Genomic DNA, 21,699 nt, shown 5'->3' on the forward strand with positions numbered 1-21,699 from the left:
GTGTCACCGGCAAAATGCTCTTGTGGATTACTAGCCTATATATTTAAATAGCCTTCTAAATAGATTTGGAATTTGAAATGGACTGCCCAGGGAGGTGATGATATTTAAGGAAAGACTCGACGTGGCACTTAGTGCCATGATCTAGTTGACGTCTTGGTGTTTGGTCATAGGTTGGACTCTATGATGTCAGAGGTCTTTTCCAACCTAATTAATTCTGTGACTCTGATTTGAATGTGTGGTGTACTAAGCGAGCATTTATCATGCCCACACATATTTATTTATATATATATAATGTGCTAATAAAATATTTACCCTATATATATCCATACATAGAATCCTGTCTTTTAGACACCTCTCTTCTGTCAGCATCATTTGCAGGGTTACTACATGTGTTCCACCAATGTTATGTTGTACTGTATTCTCACAAGCAGCTTAAATCCAAATGCTCTACTTCCTTCACTTGGAATGTTTTTTGTAAGCACCTGATTGAACGTGGCAGACAGTGCTAATGCAAATCTGAGAGGCAGATCTGGCACAAAAATATCCCAAAGTTTTAGTGTTTAAAGATGTGTAGGAACAGCCTTAATTTTTTAATTCTAGTTCATAAAAAAATACTGTGTGCTGTTCAAGAAACTACAGTACCCTGAAGTTGTAAGTGGTCACTTATTTGTTGAAAAAGCTTTTCTGTTGCAGAATGACTCATCACTCTGTATACTCATCTGAATATATTTATTTTGAGATTATTTGTAATAGGTGTTCTGTACAGAGTTAGACACCTCAGAACAGCGAGTTTCCCATAAAGACTCCCCTATGTTTATAATGGAAACAGAATCCAAAAGTGCCAACAAATAACACTGGAAAATTAGTTTGGTCTTTATCATTCTCCCTCAGTGTTTGAAGGGACTTCACATAGTCTTGCTGTAGGGGAAATTGTTAAAGTATGAAAAATGTGCGAAGATGAGAAAGCTACCACATCTCCTAATCCATATATAATGATAATGAAAGATCATATGCAACCAGCCTCCTTCTTAATGCGAGTGAAAAACATGGGCTCTCAAAGGCCCTGAGTTAGGATCCAAAGTATGACGAGAATCCTACACTTGTACCTGTATTTAGTACCTGTTTGTACAGAAACTTAGGAGAACTTTTGTGTTCAGGTGAGCTTGTTATTTATGCAGAGGACTATGTCTGAGCAGATCAAGCTCCAGGGTGTTCCCTGCAGGCAGGTGCACTCCTCCACCAAGCTCTCCAAGTCTTACTACATCTTTCCATTTAAAAGTTTTCATTGCTGTGTGAGCACGGGATTTGCCAGGATCAGAGGTTACTAGTACACTGCCTTTACTGCTATTTCACTGTGACCTGAGAGAGCCTGTCTTGAAATCTGTCTTTTATTTCTCTTTTGTGTTATTGTTGGTAGGAGATTTATTTCTATCCTGTCCCTGCTGTTGTTATTTTATGTAGGCTCTTGTTAGTCTTTTGTGTTTTTCATTTCCAGCCTCAGGTCAGTTTAAGTCCTGTGACTCTAAATCCTTCTTGATTCAAATGTAAAAGTGTTCACCTCTACATCTGTCCTAAAACAGTAATTACATCAGACAAATTTTGTAATCATGTAAGCAGCATTGGTTGGAGTCAGATCTGCTCACTGTCCTCATTTTTCTTTTAATGTTACCAGATTAATTTGGTGTTCTAATCCCTTCTACTGCTTTTCTCCCTGATGGATTTAGTTGGGAAAATTTCCTGCAAGAGTCCAAAATTGTCTGCTCGTCTTTACTTTTCCATCAGTTACTTGTCTGGTTTCCTGTCAAAACTTGCCTGTCTGTTGATTGGTTTAAAGCATTTAATTTCATTAATCTTTGTATCTCGTAATTTGTGCTTTTTATTGAATTATACCAATTATCCAAGGGATGCTGCAAATTGTTGCCTGAATGATGCATTGAGAGCTGATTCCCAAACTGAAGCTGGTGGTCCATTTTTGAGTCATATTTATTGCAAAGGCCTGTTGCTTCAGCGGGTTTTGGAATTAACTTATCTGGCCTTGTTGCTGTGCTTTATAGGCACCCAGCAGGTCAAAGCAGCATAACTCTCAACTCTACTGTGTAATGAAGCAGTTGGTCTCTGTATATCCCTTCACCACAGTGATGTGTCCTATAGAGATCTAAAGAAATAAAGTTCTGTATTCTGTAGAATAGTATCTTATCCAATTTTAGTTCAGTTCTCAGATGTACTACATATTCACCCAACCTAATGAGCCATGCTTTCCTCCTTCATTGGAAGCATCATCAGCTGGGACCAAACCCACACAGAGATCTTGTGTTTGTTTTGCACAGTTGTAAGGTGATAGGGATTTGTGCATGTGCTTAGCTTTTGGGATGTGAGTAGTCACAAAAGCCAGTGAAACTGTTCATGAGTTTGACTTTAAATATGTTTGAAAGATCAGATCCCTGGTGGCCAATTCTGTTCCTGATGAACAAGCAGATATAAAATCCAGCCTTTGTGTCAAAGCTGCAGGAGCAGTTAAGTACATATTGTTTTCACTAACTAAAGTTGCTGGGCTTTTAGCTTGGAGTGAGTTTAAAAAAAAAAAAGTACCTTTTTTGCAGACCAGATTTATGAGTAGGATTAATTATTAAGTTAACTTACACAATTGCAGACTTATTGGTGAAAATACTAAATAAAGTTACAAGTCCTGAAAGAAACTTCTCAACTATCTAATGTAATTTTTGAAGCTTTGTCAATCAACTCACTTCTGTCTTGGAAAGCAATGAGGAGAAAAAGAATAAGAAAACAAACCTGGAAATGAATATAATACATTTCCATATTTTGTAAGAGAGAAATTAACCAATTTTTTTTTCCAAATTTGTGTTTCATTACAGTTAATTCTTTTTTGTTTGGTAAATTTCTACTATGCTTTAGACATACTTTATGGTGCTGAGTACTCTTTATTTCCTGGTGTCATTTGTTTGTAATAGCCACTTCAATGTCTGTGTGAATGTTGCAGCTGTCAGTAATTCATTAATTCTAAAATGCTTCTGTTGTATCATGAAACGTGTATATGAAAATTTGCAAATAGATGCATCTGTCCAAAAGAACCTGAAAGAAGGTTGGAGTAAGGCAAGGGTCATCTCTTCTCACAAGTAACAAGCAAAAGGATAGGAGGAAATGGCCTCAAGTTGTGACCGGTTGTGCAGGTTTAGATTGGATATTAGGAAAAGTCTTTCCACAGAAAAGCTTGTCAGGCATTGGGACAGGCTGCCCAGGAAAGTGGTGGAATCACGATCCCTGGAAGTTTTCAAAAAACATGCAGATGTGGTACTTGAAGACATGGTTTAGTGGTAGACTTGGCAGTTCTGGGTTAATAATTTGACTTGATGATCTTAGAGATCTTTTCCAACCTTAATGATCTATGATTCTATGAAAAGGTTATGTACAAAAACTTCTCTATTTCAGCAGCAGTGGCATAGCTTTTCATAAGTCACCACCTTCAATATATCAGTATGCAAGTCTGAAAGGGAAGCATGTGAAAAAAAATAAGTGAGATGCAAGATTTTCTACCACAATTTAAATAGTATTGGACAGGTTATATATTCTCAGCTGAGAAAGATACTTACTATTTTACATTCCTTCTTAAACTCTGAGAAATCAAATGACCCCACTAGTGGTCTCTTCCAACTTGTTAACAATTCCGTGATTCTGTTAAATTGCTGTACTCAAAGTGCACGTAAGCTAAGGTGTTGGTGCTAACATTTAATTATTTGATGACAGAATGGTGCAATGTACCACATAACATCTCTACTGTTAAAATTAACTGTTTTCTAATCACCTGCCATACAGAGAATGTATTGATGATGACTCAATAAATGCACCTCATGATGTTAGATGACCTTTATTTCCTTGCTGGAAGCTCTACAATTTGCATATCTGTCTCACCTGTCCATAAGGAAGTGTGTAAAATGAAGGTGTCCTAGCTCAAGGGTAACATGGAAATTAATTTTTCTAGTTACTGACCTGTTAGATGCATGTGCTTCATTCCATGTCTTGTCTTGGTATCTTTGTATTAATACATCTATAAATTATGTATAATGTAAATGTATTCATAGTCACCCTTGAGAATAACAAAACCATTACTTGTATTGATATATCTGACATACACACTGAGAGTATGAAAAATTCTGTTCCGTGCTGCACACTGCAAGTTTTTTCAAACATTTTAGCCAGCAAAAATGAGACTTTTCTTGATGTGTTTTCCTCAATAAAGAATGTGTGCAGAGATACATGTTTCTCAAAGTATGCTTCACTGTCAGAATAGGAAGTTCATAAGTAAACCAGTATTTTATTTCCTTTTTCTAACTGTTGATCTTAAGGGTTCAGTCTGTTATTCTGTCCTGTAAAATCACTAATAGAAATTATTCACCAAGGCAAATTGTCTTTGAATCCATGTAACCTTGATTTTATTCTGCATCTACCCTATCAGAGTCCATTTCTCTGCCACAAAGGGCGACAGAGGATATATAAGATAGTCCAAATATAGGTATGACTGTCTCCCTACCCACTACCTCCATAGTTTTCAGGAAATAATAAGTGATAATTTGGAAGAACTCCTGGATCAACAGTTCTGATTATAGTATGGCTTGAGAAGTCCACACAAGGCTGTTCTAACTCATATATACCTCTGTCCCAGTTCCAGAAAAAAACCCAAAATTGAAACCCAAGCCTATTTTGTTGGATTTGTCTGAAGTAATGATGCTGGGCAGATGCTTGGAGTGGAAGGGAAGGAAAAATATAGCCACAGGATCTCGTTTCATGGGACTTAAAACCAGCACAACTCTGAAAAGATGTTTTTGTCCTGAGTATGTAAAAGTGTTTTAGTATTCCCAATGAAAACCCAAAGACTATTTCAAAATACTTCCATTTGTTTTGGGTATATTTTGAATGCTGTACTACCTTTTCCAAGAAACAAAATTTCCATTTACTTTTTTTTCCACTTGTTTAATTTTTCTGTGGAAAACAATGTTTAATAAAAATACTGATTATAATTTAACTTTTAGCAAGTTGAAATACTCCTAAAAATAAAAAATATACTTAATCATTTAAGCTGAGACCTTTGCATCACTACACTTGTGACTGAAATTCCAATGTCATGTATTGAGAGAAAGCTTTGATTTCTGCATCTTATTTGCTACATCAGGAAACAAAAGAATCTGAATCTTAGGTATGAAAATATTAAGCTTTAAAAAAAAAACCACAAAGAATTAGAGGGGAGATAAAGGTTCATTTTGCATTATAGCCATTTACATCTTTGAGTTTTTCGCTAGAAGAAAATGCTGTTTGTATACATTTTGGAACCACTGTAAAATACATACCAGGGTTTGTAAGCTCATATTTTTTCCCCTGGACCTAAGAATTGTGTGAATTTTTCCCAGCCTCTCTCAGTAAATGATTACTTGGGCCCCAGTGCCAAGGAGTAGATTGACAGCCAGAGACTTGAGTTGAGTAAGCTCTGTGCAATTCTCATAGCCTCTCTGTTTTTTGTGATTGCAAAAGGTCTATCCTCGTGCCTGTTGCAGCACAGACTGGATCAGTGTACTTGTTGTTTCTGACCATTTCTCATGTAAAAAAAAACTATGTAGTCCATCCAACTATGCTTTGTAGAATCATATAAACCTTGCTATTCTGCATCTAGGCAGAGAGACATAACTGATGGGTTCTTTTCTAGCCTTCAGGATCTTTCAAGTCTTATTCAAACTTGATTAGCAGGAGAGGTTAGCAAATATGATACTACTGATCTACAAGGGCTGGAAGAACAATCTGGGGAACTACAAGTCTGTCAGTTTGACTTCAGTTCTGGGGAAAGTTATGGAAGAGATCATCTTGACTGTCATCACATGTCACATGCAGGACAACAAGGGAATTAGGCCCATCCAGCATGGGTTCATGAAGGACAGGTCCTGCTTGACCAACCTGATCTCCTTCTATGGCAAGGTGTCAGCATATGAGGGCAAGGCTGTGAATGTAGTCTACACAGGTTTTAGCAAAGCCTTGGACACTGTTTCCTATAGCATTTTCCTGAAGAAAGTGGATAGTCATGGCTTGGATACATGTACTATTTGCTGGGTAAAAATCTGACTGGATGGTCAGATCCAGAGAGTGATGGTGAATGAACTTACATTCAGCTGGCACCCAGTCACAGCAGAAAAAGACCTGGGGATGTTGAGTGACAGCCAGCTGAACATGAATCAGCAGTGTGCCCAGTGGCCAAGAAGATCAATGGCATCCTGGCATGGATCAGAAATAGCGTGGCCAGCAGGAGCAGGGAAGTGATCCTCTTCTGTACTCAGCACTGGTGAGGCCACACTTCAAATCCTGTGTTTGGTTTTCAGCCCCTCATTACAGGAAGAACATTGAGGTGGTGGAGGAAGTCGACGGAAGTGAAGGATCTGAAGCACAAGTCTTATGAGGAGTGGCTAAGAGAGCTGTGATTGTTTAGTATGGAGAAAAGGAAACTCAGGGGAAACCTTATTGCTCTCTACAACCACCTGAAAAGAGCATGTAGTGAGATGGGTATTTGTCTCTCCTCCCAAATACCAAGCCATATGACAAGAGCAAACAGCCTCAAGTTGTGCCAATTTTAGATTGGTTATTAGGGAAAATGTCTTCACTGTTTTACCAAACATTGGAAAAGGCTGCCCAGGGAAGTGATGGATTCACCTTCCCTGGGGGTATTCAAATGGTGTGAAGATGTTGCATTTAGGAACATGGCTTAGTGGTGGCCTTGGCATTGATGGGGTAACAGTTGGTCTCAGTGATTTTTAAGGGTCTTTTCCAACCTAAATGACTCTATGAATCTGTGATTAGTTCTGTAGGGTACCATAATCACGTTAAAATAACTTCTAATTATGAGATAAGGCACAACACCAAAATGATCTGATTTCTTCTTTCCGTGAACCTGACTGATGGTTTTATTTGGTTCAGTTTGTTGACCATAACTCACACCCCAAAATCTGGTTTGCTTAGGTGCTTTTGGAGTGCTAGCTTCTGTGGTAGTACCTACTAAGAGCCCAGTCTTCCCATGTGGGCCAGCTGATTGAACAGAATAGCAAGGTATTTGTCATCCAGAATCTACATTTGCTTTGCCTTTTTGTAGTGATGTGCTGACAGTGAAATACCCCTCTCTGACATGAGTTTTTTCTGTTTTAGGAAGGTTCTACTCCTTTGGGATGGGTTTGTTCCCATTGAAGTTTGATTATGGCCAGTCCTCACTGTTAGAAGATATGCTGTCACTCAAATCCTTTAAGGTTTTATTTTACAAACTGTATCTGCAGACTTGCAGCTGTCCTCTTTTGCAAAAGTGAAAATACAAGTTTAGGGAAAAAAGAAAGTGCCTTCTTTTTTTTATTTTTTGGAATCTAAGAAGAAATTCAAAAATCTAGAACACAAAGGGAACTTCATCCATTAGACTGGTGAAATACCTACCTTCCTTTGGGCTTCACACCAGTGCTACTAATGACAGCAGACTGATCTTTCCAAGTATGCACGCTTGGAAAAATGAAATGTCTTATTTTGGTGTAATCCACTAGAGAAGTCAGTCATGCAAGAACAATTTCTGTCCAGAAGATCAGTAGATAGACCAAGCCTGTGGTCAAGCATTTTTTTTATTCTTTAATGATATTTTTGTATTTAAATTATTAGATTTAATGGAATTATCACCTCATTTGTATTCCCAGACAGAGTGATGTTTATTGCTGGTCTCAACCTCTGTGAAGAAAAATAATCCTGTTTTAAATCAAACACTTGTTTATATGATCTAATAGAAAACACCAGGCCCTATATCAAATACAAATGGAAAGCAGATGTATTAAATTGACAGTAAGAATAAATTTGTCACAGCTATAAATGCTTATTGAGATATATGTTTATATACATATATGTGTGTACATATATAATTCCTTCTTTTTTGAGACTTGGTAGAGAGAACAGGAAAAAAACATTCCTTTAGAGAACATCACCAAAAAGGATGCAGTTTAGTTGCTTCAGATTTAAAATTATTTGTTAAGAGAGTATGAAAACAGACACTCTTTATAAGGCACATATGAAGTTTTAATTTAGGGGTTTGAATATTTAATTTCAGAGTTGGAGAGTTTTAATTGTTTTAAGTAGTCCAAAATGTGTTTTGCAAAATTTCTCAAACTGCAAAGAAAGCAGTAAGCCCAGTACTTGGGAAAAATATTGCATCGAACTGATACAAGTCACTCCAGTTTGGGAAAGGAGCATCTCTACAATGCATCATAGCCAACTGTCAGCTAGCAATTTTTTATTTTACATTGCGGTCCAAAACTTGTGATGGATGAACTTGTGAGTCTTAATTTTCACACATTTTTTCTTCATGTACACACTTACAAAACCAGGTCGCAAATGCTTTACACACATTTAAATGTAACTGTCAAATTAATCCAGTCCAAAAGCACTAAGTCCTTTCCTGTTCCTGCCCTGTGTCAGGTTCCAGCTAAGTCCTACAGTATCAGCAGGTTTCATTTCAATGCACACTACCTGTGCAATGCAATTTTATCACCTTTAGAGGAGCTGGGGCATGCTATACCTTTCTTCTGCTTGTCCAGAAATTTAGATGGTTTCTTTTTGATTTGCCATGCCTAGAATATTTTGTTTCTTTCAGAGCACATCTGAAATTATGGCAGCAGGTTGACTAAAAGTTTTAGAAGCTGTTTTGTACAACGTTGTATACAACTCAGGTGATAGAGAATGTGTGAATGGTACCCCGAATGTCTAAGTTCTCATGGAGCAGAAGGCGAAACTTTCTCATGTGGGACTTTTCACCAGGGGAGCTACTCAGCAGCATCTGAGCCTTGAAGGTGCTCCTGCCTTCGTAGTTCTGTTGCAGTGCCAGTAAAGATTCAGCTATTGATTTTCACCCCTGCCACCCACTGTGGATTTACAGAGAAAAATCTGTCAATCTTGAGTGGTCATCTGTCATATGTATCATCAAAACTGCCTTTTCCTATTTTGTCATCTAGTCCTTTCCTGAGTCATTATGAGCCAGGTGTCCACTGCAATACACTCTCTTGTGTTAAGACATCTAGAATTAAGCTCTAAATTTCATGTCCTTCTTAATGTTTAAAATTTTGGGAAGTGGGAGATTATGCACAGTGTGAGTGAGCATTAGTGATTTACAAAATGCATGTTGGAGAATATAGTTCATGCTAAGCATATTGATTACATAGCGGGACAGTGTTAATATTTTAGTGGTACATGAAGAGAGACTGTGCAGTGGCAGTTACGTAATTGTTTCTAAAATCCCTGAATTTTCTTATCTCTTTAGGGGATAATATCTATTTAAGAATTTATCTGCATACTCAGTACTTATCATGTGCATATTGGAATAATCAAGAAGAGTCAGAGAAATTTTAGAACAGTATCTTTTCAACTACATATGCAGCACCTTTTATTTTTCCTGGGGATGGCCTAGCGAAAAAGTAGTGGCACACTCTTCTGATTTGAAAGAGAGCAGGGACACCCCCTGCACAAACAGATCTGTCTCCAGCTTGCTTCCTCATTTGTGCAGAGTGGACCTTTTCTCTCTGTTTCTTGACAGAGTTCAGCTGAGATACTAAGTGGGTGCTTCACATTAAAGTAACCCTGAACATGATGATGATTGCATGTTCAGAACTTACTAGTTGCGAAATCTGAATTAATAATCCTAAATCCAAATGCTGCTGTTGCATGCTGCTGTCGTAATGGATCTTCCATAAGGAATGAAGGAAATTTAAAGTGGTGTGCCCAGGGATGCAGACAGGGTCATGAAGGAAGTGCAGGAGACTGATTTCTGACCCCTCATGTTAAAACACAAGTAGCAGACAATGAATTACAAACACATGAGCAACTGCACAATATCCTTTTAGATTGATATTTAAAATAATAATGCAAAAGAAAAATTCCAGACATCTTTCCTGTCTGCTGATTATACTCCCTCACTCCCTCCAAATCCTAGCACTCTCCTCTTGTTGATTTTCAGTACCTACTATCTGTTTCTCTAACCTGATCTTTGTTCTCAATTAGCTTTATTTTGTCTCTACTAGCTTCAGTGTACTACATCCTGCTACAGCTATCTCACTGCTTTCCTTCCTGATCCCAGTTATACTGGCATGCCAGTGACCCTTGGGAAAATTTAAAAACCTTTACATTTGAGGAATATGTAAATAAGGAGTAGAAGAGGGGAGACAATCACAGCACCAAGCCTGCCAGAGTTCAAGAAGTCTTTGAACAATGGTCTCAGGAACACAATGTGATTCTTGTGAGTGTTCTGATAGGGCCACAAGTTGGACTTCGATGGTCCTTGTGGGTCTCTTCCAAATCAGAGTATTCTATTATTCTAATATTGGGAACTCAAATATCTTATAACAATGCCTGTTACATAAAGTTATAAACCAGCTAACAGATTATTGTCACCTTTGGCTTTGTTTCCCTGCCTCCTTGATCTACAGTGTTCGGTTGTTTTGAATTGAGATTAGCCCTCTATATTTGTTCCAGGTTGAGGCCCCTAGTGTGTTTAATAGTAATAAATAAATAACACTACTTACTTATAACTAATGCTAATTGAGCATAGTAAAGATGTAGTGACTATATGTAGATGGATCAGGAACACAGAGTTTGTGAACCTCTCTTGTTTTGTAGCCTGGGTCTTATCCACACTTGGAAGCATGCAGAAGAAACACTCAACACAAATCCAGATGTGCACAAACAGGACATCTGTATCAAGCATGCATAACATGCATGCCCTTATTTAAGGGCAGTTGACCACTCAGGCTTTCTCTCTGTGACTTATAAGTGCTTCTTCTATAGATTTTGCAGAGAGCAAGCCTCTTCAAAGAAAAGAATTTGTGCACAGAAAGGGTAGCAACCACAGCAAACAAAATACACAGAGAAATTTGAGCAAGTGAGGGAGATCTTTCCATAGCTGAACCAGCAAAAAACAGCATGACTTAGAATTAGAGCATTGTTTTAAGAGGAGTGTCTCACATGCTGTGTCAGTCTTAGTCTGTGTAGTACCTGAGCCTAAAATGATCTTTAGAAAAATATCATGAAAACATAAGGGAAATTCTGTCAGGATATCAACCTTATGGTCTCTATAGACTAAGTTATTTAAAACCAGTAGCATTAAACAAACTGAGTGGAAGTTGATAACTAATGTCAATAATAATTTTCCAGAGTTATATATCTGGAAACCATTGATCCTATTACATTACTGCTACAAAAATCACTGATTGATTTCTATTAATTGCATCAGCCTGTGTAAAGTTCAACTAGCTTATTCATGTTCTACTCCTGCACTGTCATAAAGATCCTTGCTCTCGAATCAACAATCCTGTTATCAGAGCATACTGTTATCTTATTTATTGAACTGGGCCAGTTGCACTATTTGCTGTAGTTGTTATTTTTATTTTTATTACTCATTTATCTATTAAGTTGGAAAACAGGGGCATATTACTACTCAGGAGGAGCTTCTGTATGAGTCATGTTGATACAATGGTGCACACATAGCACAAAAGGTGTAGAAAATGCAGAGCTGATTGTTAACCTCCTCAGCCATGCCATAATATTAAAAGAAAAAGTCACAATGCCCCCCCCCCCCCCGAAAAAGACCCCATGGCCGCAATAACAAAAATATATATATATATATATATATATAAAGGCAAAAAAAACTCACAAAAAAGTAAAAAAAAATGCCAACACACTGAAAAAAAAAACCCTACAAAAGCAAAAAAACACCCAGCAAATAAATACATCTAGCTTTGAAAAGTTTTTAAAGTAGTGGATTTAGTAATAATATGTAGTGTGTAAATTTCCATAAATGTTCTCAGCATTCAGAATAAGGCAACTATATCTCTTCACTTGGTATCTTCTAACAATTTTACAAATTATTTATACAATTTTTTTTCCCCTGATAACATGTTAAAAAAAAAATTTTACAATTACTTCTCTGGACAGTAAACAGGTATTGCTAATTGTTAGGCCAGCTCATGAATTTGGTGATATATTAACACAGAAATTTTGAAATATTGACAGGATATTATAGATTAATTTCTGCTTCTCAAAGACAAGTTGAACAAGAGAGACAAAGATTAATCCTACTGTTTCTATTGTTAAATCTTGCTTTTCAGATTATGCTACTTTATCACTAGAGTACTCAGTACTGCGTATTTCATATCCAAAAATTGTATTAATTTGTGTTTTAGGAAACAAACAAGAGTTCAAAATAAAGTCCTCTAAGATCTCTCGTTGTTTTGAAATCTAAGGGGCTCTATAATCCTTTAAACCTGTGAACACTAACAGAGAGACCATTGTCACAAAATCAAATTCATTTTTGTTAAAACAGTATGTTGCAGAGTTCCTCGTGGATAACAAATGCTATTCAGTCAGCCAGCCTCACCTCTGCTGTAACTGCAGTGTATTCCAATCAGTGATTGATTTGGCTAGTATCGTGGAAATTAATAAACATTCATGAAACTGTGAGTTTAACACTTCCCAGCTGCATGCTTGAATAGTTTTTCTTTATCATTTCTGTAGACTGTTGCTTTGTTTAACATTTAAGGTTATGTTAGGTCAATTCTTAATACAATAGCGTATTTGGCAAGAGTAGATGAGGATTAATTAGCAATGTTTGCAGAAGACTTTGAAAATTTGAAGTGCTATGGGGACATAAATGAATGCCTTTCTCTGATCTAGGAATAGGTGGTACTTGCAGAATGCTATTCTCATGCTTGGAAAACATTAACTTTTCATGGATCTTACAGTAAGTAAATTCTGAGTTTTAAAGTTCATTGTCTGTACTTTTGAGCAGTGGCTCATAACTCTTCTAAGACTATTTTTAAGCAGCCTGCAAAAAATTTTCAGATAAGTAGTTGGTTTACAGTAAGCTTCACATGTGAAATTCATAAAAGGGCTCAAACAGCCAGTGGAAATATGTTAAGGAATCCTGAAATACAGATCTGTGAATCCACTGGATGTATTTTATAACTTGGAGTTTGGCTTTTGTCAGAGGACATCCAGGTCTTCAGAAGTATGAGATTATTTATGAAGCCGATATTATGCAATTTATGAGTTTTCTCACACTGACTTGCAAATGTTGAGCTGAGGTGCTGGTGAGCTGTGATAGGGGGCAGAATTGATATCAAAGTGAGCTATAGAAAAGTCTTCAAAACATCATCTCTAGTACTTTAAGTGAACTAGATTTAAGCTGTTGTTTCAAGGTGAAAGGCCATTGTGCCCAACTCTATCTATTGTGGAGGCATTTGATCTCCCACACTTTTACCTTTTCCAAGATTGAGAATATACGTTGATATTTTCAGCAGTACTGAAAGTACTGTACAAGATAGTAAGTTTTCACATCTAAACATTTCTGAAAAAGGCAAATGATGAGTTGTGCAGTGGACATTTTCCCATCTTCCTTTCACGCTAGCTTCAATAATTCTGCTTGTAATTCTTGGAGATGAGATACGACACTTCAACAGATGACAGCAACAGACGAAAATTTAGAGGCAGTGCGATTCCTTCAAACAGATGTTTCCCAGACAGACTGATAACACTTCAACTTTCAAGTGACACCTCTTCTTAAAATCTCTGACTACAAGGAAAAAAAGGTATAATGTCATACAGTGCCAGGTGTGAAGTAAAACTTGATTCATCTTTAGTGGTTTATTATTCCTTATTTACAGCCTGTGTTTAAACAAATAGTATTTTTTCAGACCTCTCTGATTTGACAAAAGGTGTGGATGTCTCATATGTCTTCCTTTTTTTTGGTTTTATGGGTTTTTGTCTACTAACCCAACCATTTGCTGGCAATTTTGCATTTTCCTTCCTAGCATCTCTTAATATCTTGCTATTCTCTGCTCTCTTTAGAAGCAAATATCACCTATTTCTGGACAAGGGCACTGTTAAAATGTGCAGTTCACGTTATATTATGAATAAATGAAGTAATTTTTTATTTCTAGGATTTCTTTTTTAAAAAACATAAAACAATTTTAGGGCAAGTGAAGTGTAGGGCACTTTACCCGTCTGGTATTTCACAGGGTTGTTTTGTTGTTTTGTTGGTTTTTTTTAAAGGATGTAGAAAGCTGAACTGAAAAATCATGACTTTAAACCACTTATGTATTTCTTAGACCAAGGAACTCTGATCCTGCCTATATATCCAGTGTTTTATTGCTGCATATAATAAATATCCTGCTAGTGATAAAAAAGCTAGTTGGATGCTTCTTTCCCTTTCTCATTTCATTTTAAAGAAATCTGGCAGTACTTTCTTGTACTTTTTTGTACTCTGTTGTAGTGTTCATCTCTGCTCACCTATAATGCAAACTCTTTTTGATCCACAAGTTGGGTTTTTTCCCCTCTGAGCTCAATGGCAAAAATATTTACAGCTGTAAGGACCAATGATAAATGTTCAGTGGGGCAATTCTCTTTCCATAAACATTAAAAAATTAAAGCCTTGTCCATAGGGACAGAGGCTCAGAATTTCCACTGTTCCCTGTAAACTGAAAAACATTCATTATTTAATAACATTGCATTAAACTAGAAAAGACTAGCAGTACATGACTAGACCTGATTCTGTGTTGTACTACGTAATTGCCTTCTCCTTACAGTCTTTGAGAAAGTGTAAGTGAAGTTTCTTCTATCCATATACAATCTCCTATTTAAGATAAAACAGAATACCCAGCCATAATGTTCAATTCTTTTTTTTTTTTTTTTTTAATTTTACTCCCACAGTTTTCCTAAAAGCTCCACATAAATTTCCCAGATATTTCTAGGGTTTACCTGGACTTTCATATATAGAAGCTTGCCCTAAATTTGACAGATGCGTATTCTATTCTTAAAATTTTTTTGACAGAGGTTTCTACAAATATTTCTGTGTAGGAGTTATGGAAAGTTCTGCCAATTATGGAATGAACATATTTTTAAGATGACATTTCTCTTTTTTAGATCCATTTGAGATAGAATTCATGCTGCTCTTGAATGGGAGATTGAATAATGAAGTTCATATGAGGCATGAGCATTAGCCCTGCTCAACAATTACCTACTTTGGGGATGTAGGGAGGAGGGAGCAACAAAAACATAGCAGGAGTACTCTGCATTCTTTTCTTAGCTTTCTCACTTTGATAAACCCATTATTATTCTCTGTTTAGACACCAATATAGTTATTAATGTAAAGCTAATCCCACTTCAGTCCTTTCTGTAGTTCATATTCTTTTCTGCTCCTAAGTTTTAGAATATATTGCACTCTTCTAGGCCAGCTGTTTTCTGAATTCAGTCTTTCCTGGATATGACTGCCTTGTTGCAATTGTTGTCTTCAACACCAGAGCTGTTTGCTTGTATCTGCCTGTACTTATTCATAAACTTGTACTTCTGTTACCTTTAGATCCTATGCTGCAATATATTTATGCTAAATTTGATTTAAAGGTAATAAGCTTTTCCAAGCTCTCTTGGATCTCAGATTTTCACTGTCACTTTGGTAAAGGAAACACCAAACAAAATGATCTGATTTTCACAGTCCTACCCATCCGTAGACTCTTTCATATAACCATATCATAGTCACAGTCAATTTCTAATTTTGTGGGTATAACATTGCACAAGTATTTGTTGTTATTACATAAAACAAACTTTTGTTCAGCTATATGTTGGCAGTTTTAAGAGGAGGTTGTTGATCAGAAAAAAACTTTTTTCCTAATCTCTGGTTCCTTTCTGACAGTTAGGAGGATCAGTGTTTAGATTATTTCCAGAGAGGGGACAGCCCTTTCTGCAATGACTGGAAAATGTCAAAGGGTCATCTGAGAGTGCATTCATGGTTGAGCCCAGCAGGAATTTGTGGAGGGTTTTTTGTGGGGTTTTGGTGTAGTTTATAAAACTTCCCTTTTATCAAGCTCGTTGCAACCTGGGAAAAGTTAAGAGTGTTGCAGAATGGCTAAAAATGTTTATGACCCTTAAGGCTAGAATATTTGTGAAACTAGACAAACTGGGAGTTGCTACACTTAAGTCACAAACTGAAATACTCGCATGGCCAATAGGAAGCTTGTCCAAATTTTAGTCACCTTTCCTTTCTGATTTTGTATCAGATACAACAACTGCCTCTACTGATGGACTGCACTGATTACTGAAATGGCAGTGATAGTATATGAGAGAAGGGACAGTGAGTAAAGGAGGTTTGAGGTTGTTTTTTGAATGGTATTACCTAGAAACTCTTTTTTTTCCCCCCTCATTCCAATCAGTTGTGCTTCAGTGAGGGAGTGGAACCATGGCAGTATTATACTTCATCCCTAGCCTGAGTAGTGTGGCAAAAGAGTGAGAACATAAGGCTATAAATAAAGGCTGCAGTTAATTTCTTTTCAAAGCAGAGAGAGAACTGAGGAAGGAAAGCTGTGAACTTGACTGGTGCTTTTGCTGACTACATGCTTCAAAAACTGGAAGAGCCAGTGTTTTCTGTGTAGTCTCAAATCTACAGAGCAGACAAGTACCTTTCGAGTCTTGTTAAGGTCTCAAGAGCTGAGAAATAAGAAGTTAGTAAGCTGCAAATGCAGAAATAACATCTTGTGCCCAGCTTTCTGGTGTGCCCAGGCGGTTTCAGGATAATCCAGGATAGTAAGAGGTGGTGATTAAAACAGAAAGCCTGAATAAGCATGCTGCTTCCTCTTCATAAAAAGTCTTTAAATGCATATATATGTACATATGGGGCTTGAATTGCCACAAAGATTGTAAGATGTGTAATAGATTACCTGTATAATATACCTTGTTTACAGAGCATAAAAAGGGAAGAGTTCTATTCTAGCTTGCACTCTGCACTGTCCTGATGAAACTTATGGGAATACAGGTCATGTGCAGAAATGCCTTCTATAGGACCTCCTATTTTTCTGTTATGATGGTTTTACTTTGTCTCTCATTTTGGTTTTACTTTTTCTCTCCAATCAGCAGCAATTTGTCTAAATGAAGGCTACGCAGGACATTCCAGGAACCAATTTGCATGGCTCTGTTGGAAATCATGGTCAAAACTACTAGCTCTTAATAAAGTAACTTGTATCTCAATGGGATGCCCTAGGAAGTGGATTAGCAGTGCTCTAAACACCATCAGGGATAAAAACCAGGAAACTCACCCTGGAAGAAAGTGCTGGTAGCTCAACATAAACTCCCATAAAGAGCTTCAGGCAAGACTTACTCTTAATAAGTATCCCAATATTGAATCTGAGGGACTCTAAATTCAGTTCGCAAGATTGCCAACACATGTCAAAGTTCTTCCCAGGGCCTGGCACTGCAGTATCTTCCCCGCAAAGCAAGCAAATAGTAGTGGGCTGGAGAAAAGCTTTAAACCTGGATTTAATTTCTGGCAAATGAAACAAATGTGTCTTTTTTGTCTTATAAAAAAAAAGGCCAGAAAGTCTTTCTTCTCTTATACCAAAAGACAAAGAAGTAAAAGTCTGATTGTTTCTTGATTAGCCTGGAGATTTTATTCTTTAGAATAAGGAAATGTGCTGTGGTTTATTTAAGGAGCTTCCTAAAGAAGAGGAGAAAAACTGTGTAAGGGAGCTCAGGCTTTGAGAAAGCACATGTTTTGGACTAGTAACAGGGTGATACTTCTACTTTGCTGTGGTCAGTTTTGGTTCAAGGAAGCATACCAAAATGAGTCATTCATTGTCCTGAAGTGTTGTTTGCCTGCCTATCCAATGTGTGCATTTATTATGACTTCTAGGTAGTAATGTCAAAGTTATATTCTCCACAGCAAAACCACAGTGCATGCTCTATTTAGTTTGTATTTTTGATGATGGCATAGTACTTGTGGATGGTGAAGCTGCAGGTAAATTACACAAGGCATATGCAAGCCAGTAAAACCATTGCCTTAAATCACACCACCATGTATTTTGTGTATTCAGCATAGAAAAACTCTATCAAAAATGATTTTTATAAAGTAAAATATTTGTGACTATTTTGTGTATCTTTGCATCTCATGTAAGACATTCCTAGCTGCTCTGGCTCCAACAAGACAAGGATTTAGAAAAATCCCCACTATGAAGTCCCCAGTCTTGAGACATTAAAGACTTAATGGCAGATTCTCTGTGTTCAGATAGGAAGCTCTCACATTTCCAAAGTTTGGTAGCATTTAGGTGTGTATAAATGGAAGCAATTATTGTAGGGCAATAATTAATTTTGCTCCACAGTGAATTGCATAAAGATTGGTTTAAATTTGATGAAAGGCATTTTAAGTAATCTCTGATCTCTTTGCTGATCATCCCCAGCCCTACCTGTCAGTGTGGAATGGCAAGCTGTCCCTTTGACAGAAATTCTATGAAAGGACATCTGTGCTGTGTGACAATGTCATATGGAAGGATTACTGGTTTAATAGAGTTGAGTTTTGTTCTTGCTCAAGCAGATGCATCTGTCAGTCAGGCTAAAAAAGGGAACCATATTTTATGGCAATAATTTTCACTTTGAAATTTCCATGGAAATACAGTAACAAAAGGAACAAAAAATGTAAACAATTTCTGCCAAAAATATTGTTCATTTAGCTGTTGAAAAATAGACAGCAGTATTTGCACTTGGAGTATCACATGCGTGATATTAATCAAGTTTGACAAGGAAACGTTAGTACAACAGATGTAATCTTATTTGGCTGTATCTTGGACAGCTTTTAAGCACAGCTTGAAAAAGGGTATTTAAAAGATCACATTCCAATATGACATCTCCCAATTTTTTTCCAGGCTATTTTTTCCTCCTTTATTTTTTTCATTTCGTTTTCCTGATTTCCAAACCAATCCTCTGTTTGGTTCCTCCCTCTTTTTGAGTGTGTGTGTATATATGTGTGTGTGTGTGTATACACAACTTTTTTTTTTTACACAAGTTGAAGAAAAAAATTAAATACCACTAAGGAATTGTGTGACTTTTGAATTTTTTTGTCTATGCTAAATATTTCATTTCAGTGGTTACAATATCGCATGTCCACAGAGGAGAATATGATTTTGTCATGCACATGAAGACCTTGTGTGTGGTAAAAGGCTGGTTTGTAGCCAGGTCTTTTGCTCAACAGAACTTAATATCAAGACCATAATATCAAGGAGCTGAATCCTTAGAAACATTCATATAAACACAGTGATAGTGGAAAACAGATGCCTCAGCATTTACTGCAGCTGAGAATGTTTGGGGTTTTTTTTAAGGAGATGAAAAAGAAAGCTTCCATTATTTTAAGACAGGCATTTTTTTGGTGAAGTATATCAAAGTTTGCCTCAAATAATCTGTAGTGGTTATTTATATCTGCCAAGGAGAACTATAAATTCAGCCTTGACATGGTTTCAATAGTGTGAACCTCCAGATCTGCTCTAATCCCAAGATTAGATACTGAAGTGCTGCTTCAATTGTGCAGTATTATCACGTACTATCACTTGGCCCTATTTCAAACTGTAGTTTTATTGACAATACTTTCAAAGCTGTTGCTAAGTTGTGAGCACTCTGCTTTATCTTTTGCTGCTTTTACAGCTCCAGGTAGGTATACTTTTTGCAGGAAGCAGTCTGCTAACAATAATCACTAGACAACACGATAATCTGTATTTAACTTTTCTTCATACAGGAGACTGTTCTGTTTGTAGACTTCCTTGCATCCTTAACAATTTAAACTGATTTTCCATTACACCCTCTTGTTACTGTCACTTCTACCTGAGTAATTCTTCAAAGCATTTCTAAAACGCTCTGTATCATGGAACTAATTGGTCTAGATTCAACTCATGTTGTTGAGTGTTGTTCTTTCTTTCCTAAATGTCATGGTTCATTACTACCTTCAGTCATAGGACTTTGCTACAAAGTGTGGTTGAATGGGTCTGTTTCAATTCCCAGGAGCTGTGTAAGGATTACTTGCAAAATAGAGATGAACAAAATAGCAGATGCATCCATTAAGCAAGGCAAACCAGAAAGCAAACTCAAGTTATATGTGCCTCTCACAAATGAAGGGGATGCGTTAATAAACTCCTTTACCATCTATAGAGGTAAAAACTGCAGCTTACTGAATCCTTTGGGATACAAAGGGCCTAAACTGGATTTTGAGAACCTGCCTGGAAGAGACACTGTAAGAAAGCAACTGCTCATCCTAATGTCCGGTGTGAAAGTCTGCCAAAACAGCTGCTGACAAAGCTGTGTTTATTTTGGGAAGGTCTGTTAGCTGTTTTGCTGCCAATGTGCTGAATAGGTTACAGGCAAAAGCAGTGCTGCCTGGTGTGGGGGATATGACACAGATGATCACTTCAGAAGAGAAATGTGGCTGTACAGCTGCTCCTTTGAAGGCTTGGTGACAGCTCCAATTCTTTCACTGCCCCACACCTACATGGTTAACCTGGAGGAGGTCAGCAGTCACCTCCACTTTGGTTTACTCACCTACTTTTTTTACTTTCTTCTGTATCTGATCTACAAGACTTCAGGATAGGAACCAGTGCCCCTGTTTCATTTGTACAGACTGTAATACAACTGGCTCCAAGGCTTATGTAGATAGTGTGGATTAACAGCATGAACATAGAGTTCAGTACTTGGAAATCTTGAACCATCACTGCTGTGCATGTAGCTCATCAGTATGATTGGACGCTGCCCTCTGACTTCACTCAGATGCTGAAGTCTGCACAGATGTATGCTTTGACAACAAAGAAATGAACTGAATTAACTGAAATGAAAAGTACTGATGCTGCATTCTTCTATGCTTTAGCTTGATGTCTTCCACACCTTAGCAAAGTAAAAGCTGACTCAGAAAAACATCTATACCTGCACCTCTGCCGTGTTTTTAAAGGCTGGAAGTCTTAAATCATACATTGTTAACTACCATTGTCATGCCTCTGCTCAACTCAGGGTCAATTTGCATAATGTGATGTTCTTCTATTACAAGCTTTAGTTACAAGTAAGTGCTTAGGAACTCGACTGTTAAAATCATTATGATTTTGCTCTAGGTTAGCACTCATTGACATACATGGTATTGTTTTATCAGACTGAGAAAGAAGTTTTTCTCCATAGACATAATAGCAGGAAGTACTTCTTTTTAGTAATAGTTGAAACCTCAGTAGCAACTGAGAAGTCTGCTCTGTTCCCAAATTCATTGTCTATATTCTCCTGCCCATTGGGAACATTGTCAATAAGCATAACCTCATATGTTGCACACTGTTTTGGTTGGTGTACTCAAGATAAAATGAGTTTTACTTATCTGATTTCCCTTCTCTTGTAAATAATTGAATTTCTCATATATCTTGGTGAATCTTTCTGTATCCTTAAGTTTACAATCTTATTGCTATGCTACTACACCACAAAAACAATTTAGTGCACTATCTTACAGAAGCTTTTCAGAAAAATGGATTTTGTGCAGACAGTCAGTTCTTTATTTTCTATAAAGGCCGATTAAAACAGAGTAATACAAAGTTGATATGTAAAACTGAGTTCTTTATCCATGAAAAATATTCCTTTGCATTTTCAGTTTATATAGGATAAATTCTGCAAACACTTGTTTATACATTTACGCCCAAATAGGTGTAGAAAAGTCTTAAATTAGAGTCTTGAGCAATCTGTTTTTATACATATCAAATAAATGTTTCTCTTATGGGAAATAGAGATCATAACCAGTGGCACAGCTTTGCTTCACTTCTCATAGCTAAGGCATACAGTTATAATGCCTTATGTACATACTGGGATAAA

Source organism: Pithys albifrons, chromosome 5 (genome assembly GCF_047495875.1).
Source record: "Pithys albifrons albifrons isolate INPA30051 chromosome 5, PitAlb_v1, whole genome shotgun sequence".
Taxonomy (NCBI): domain Eukaryota; kingdom Metazoa; phylum Chordata; class Aves; order Passeriformes; family Thamnophilidae; genus Pithys; species Pithys albifrons.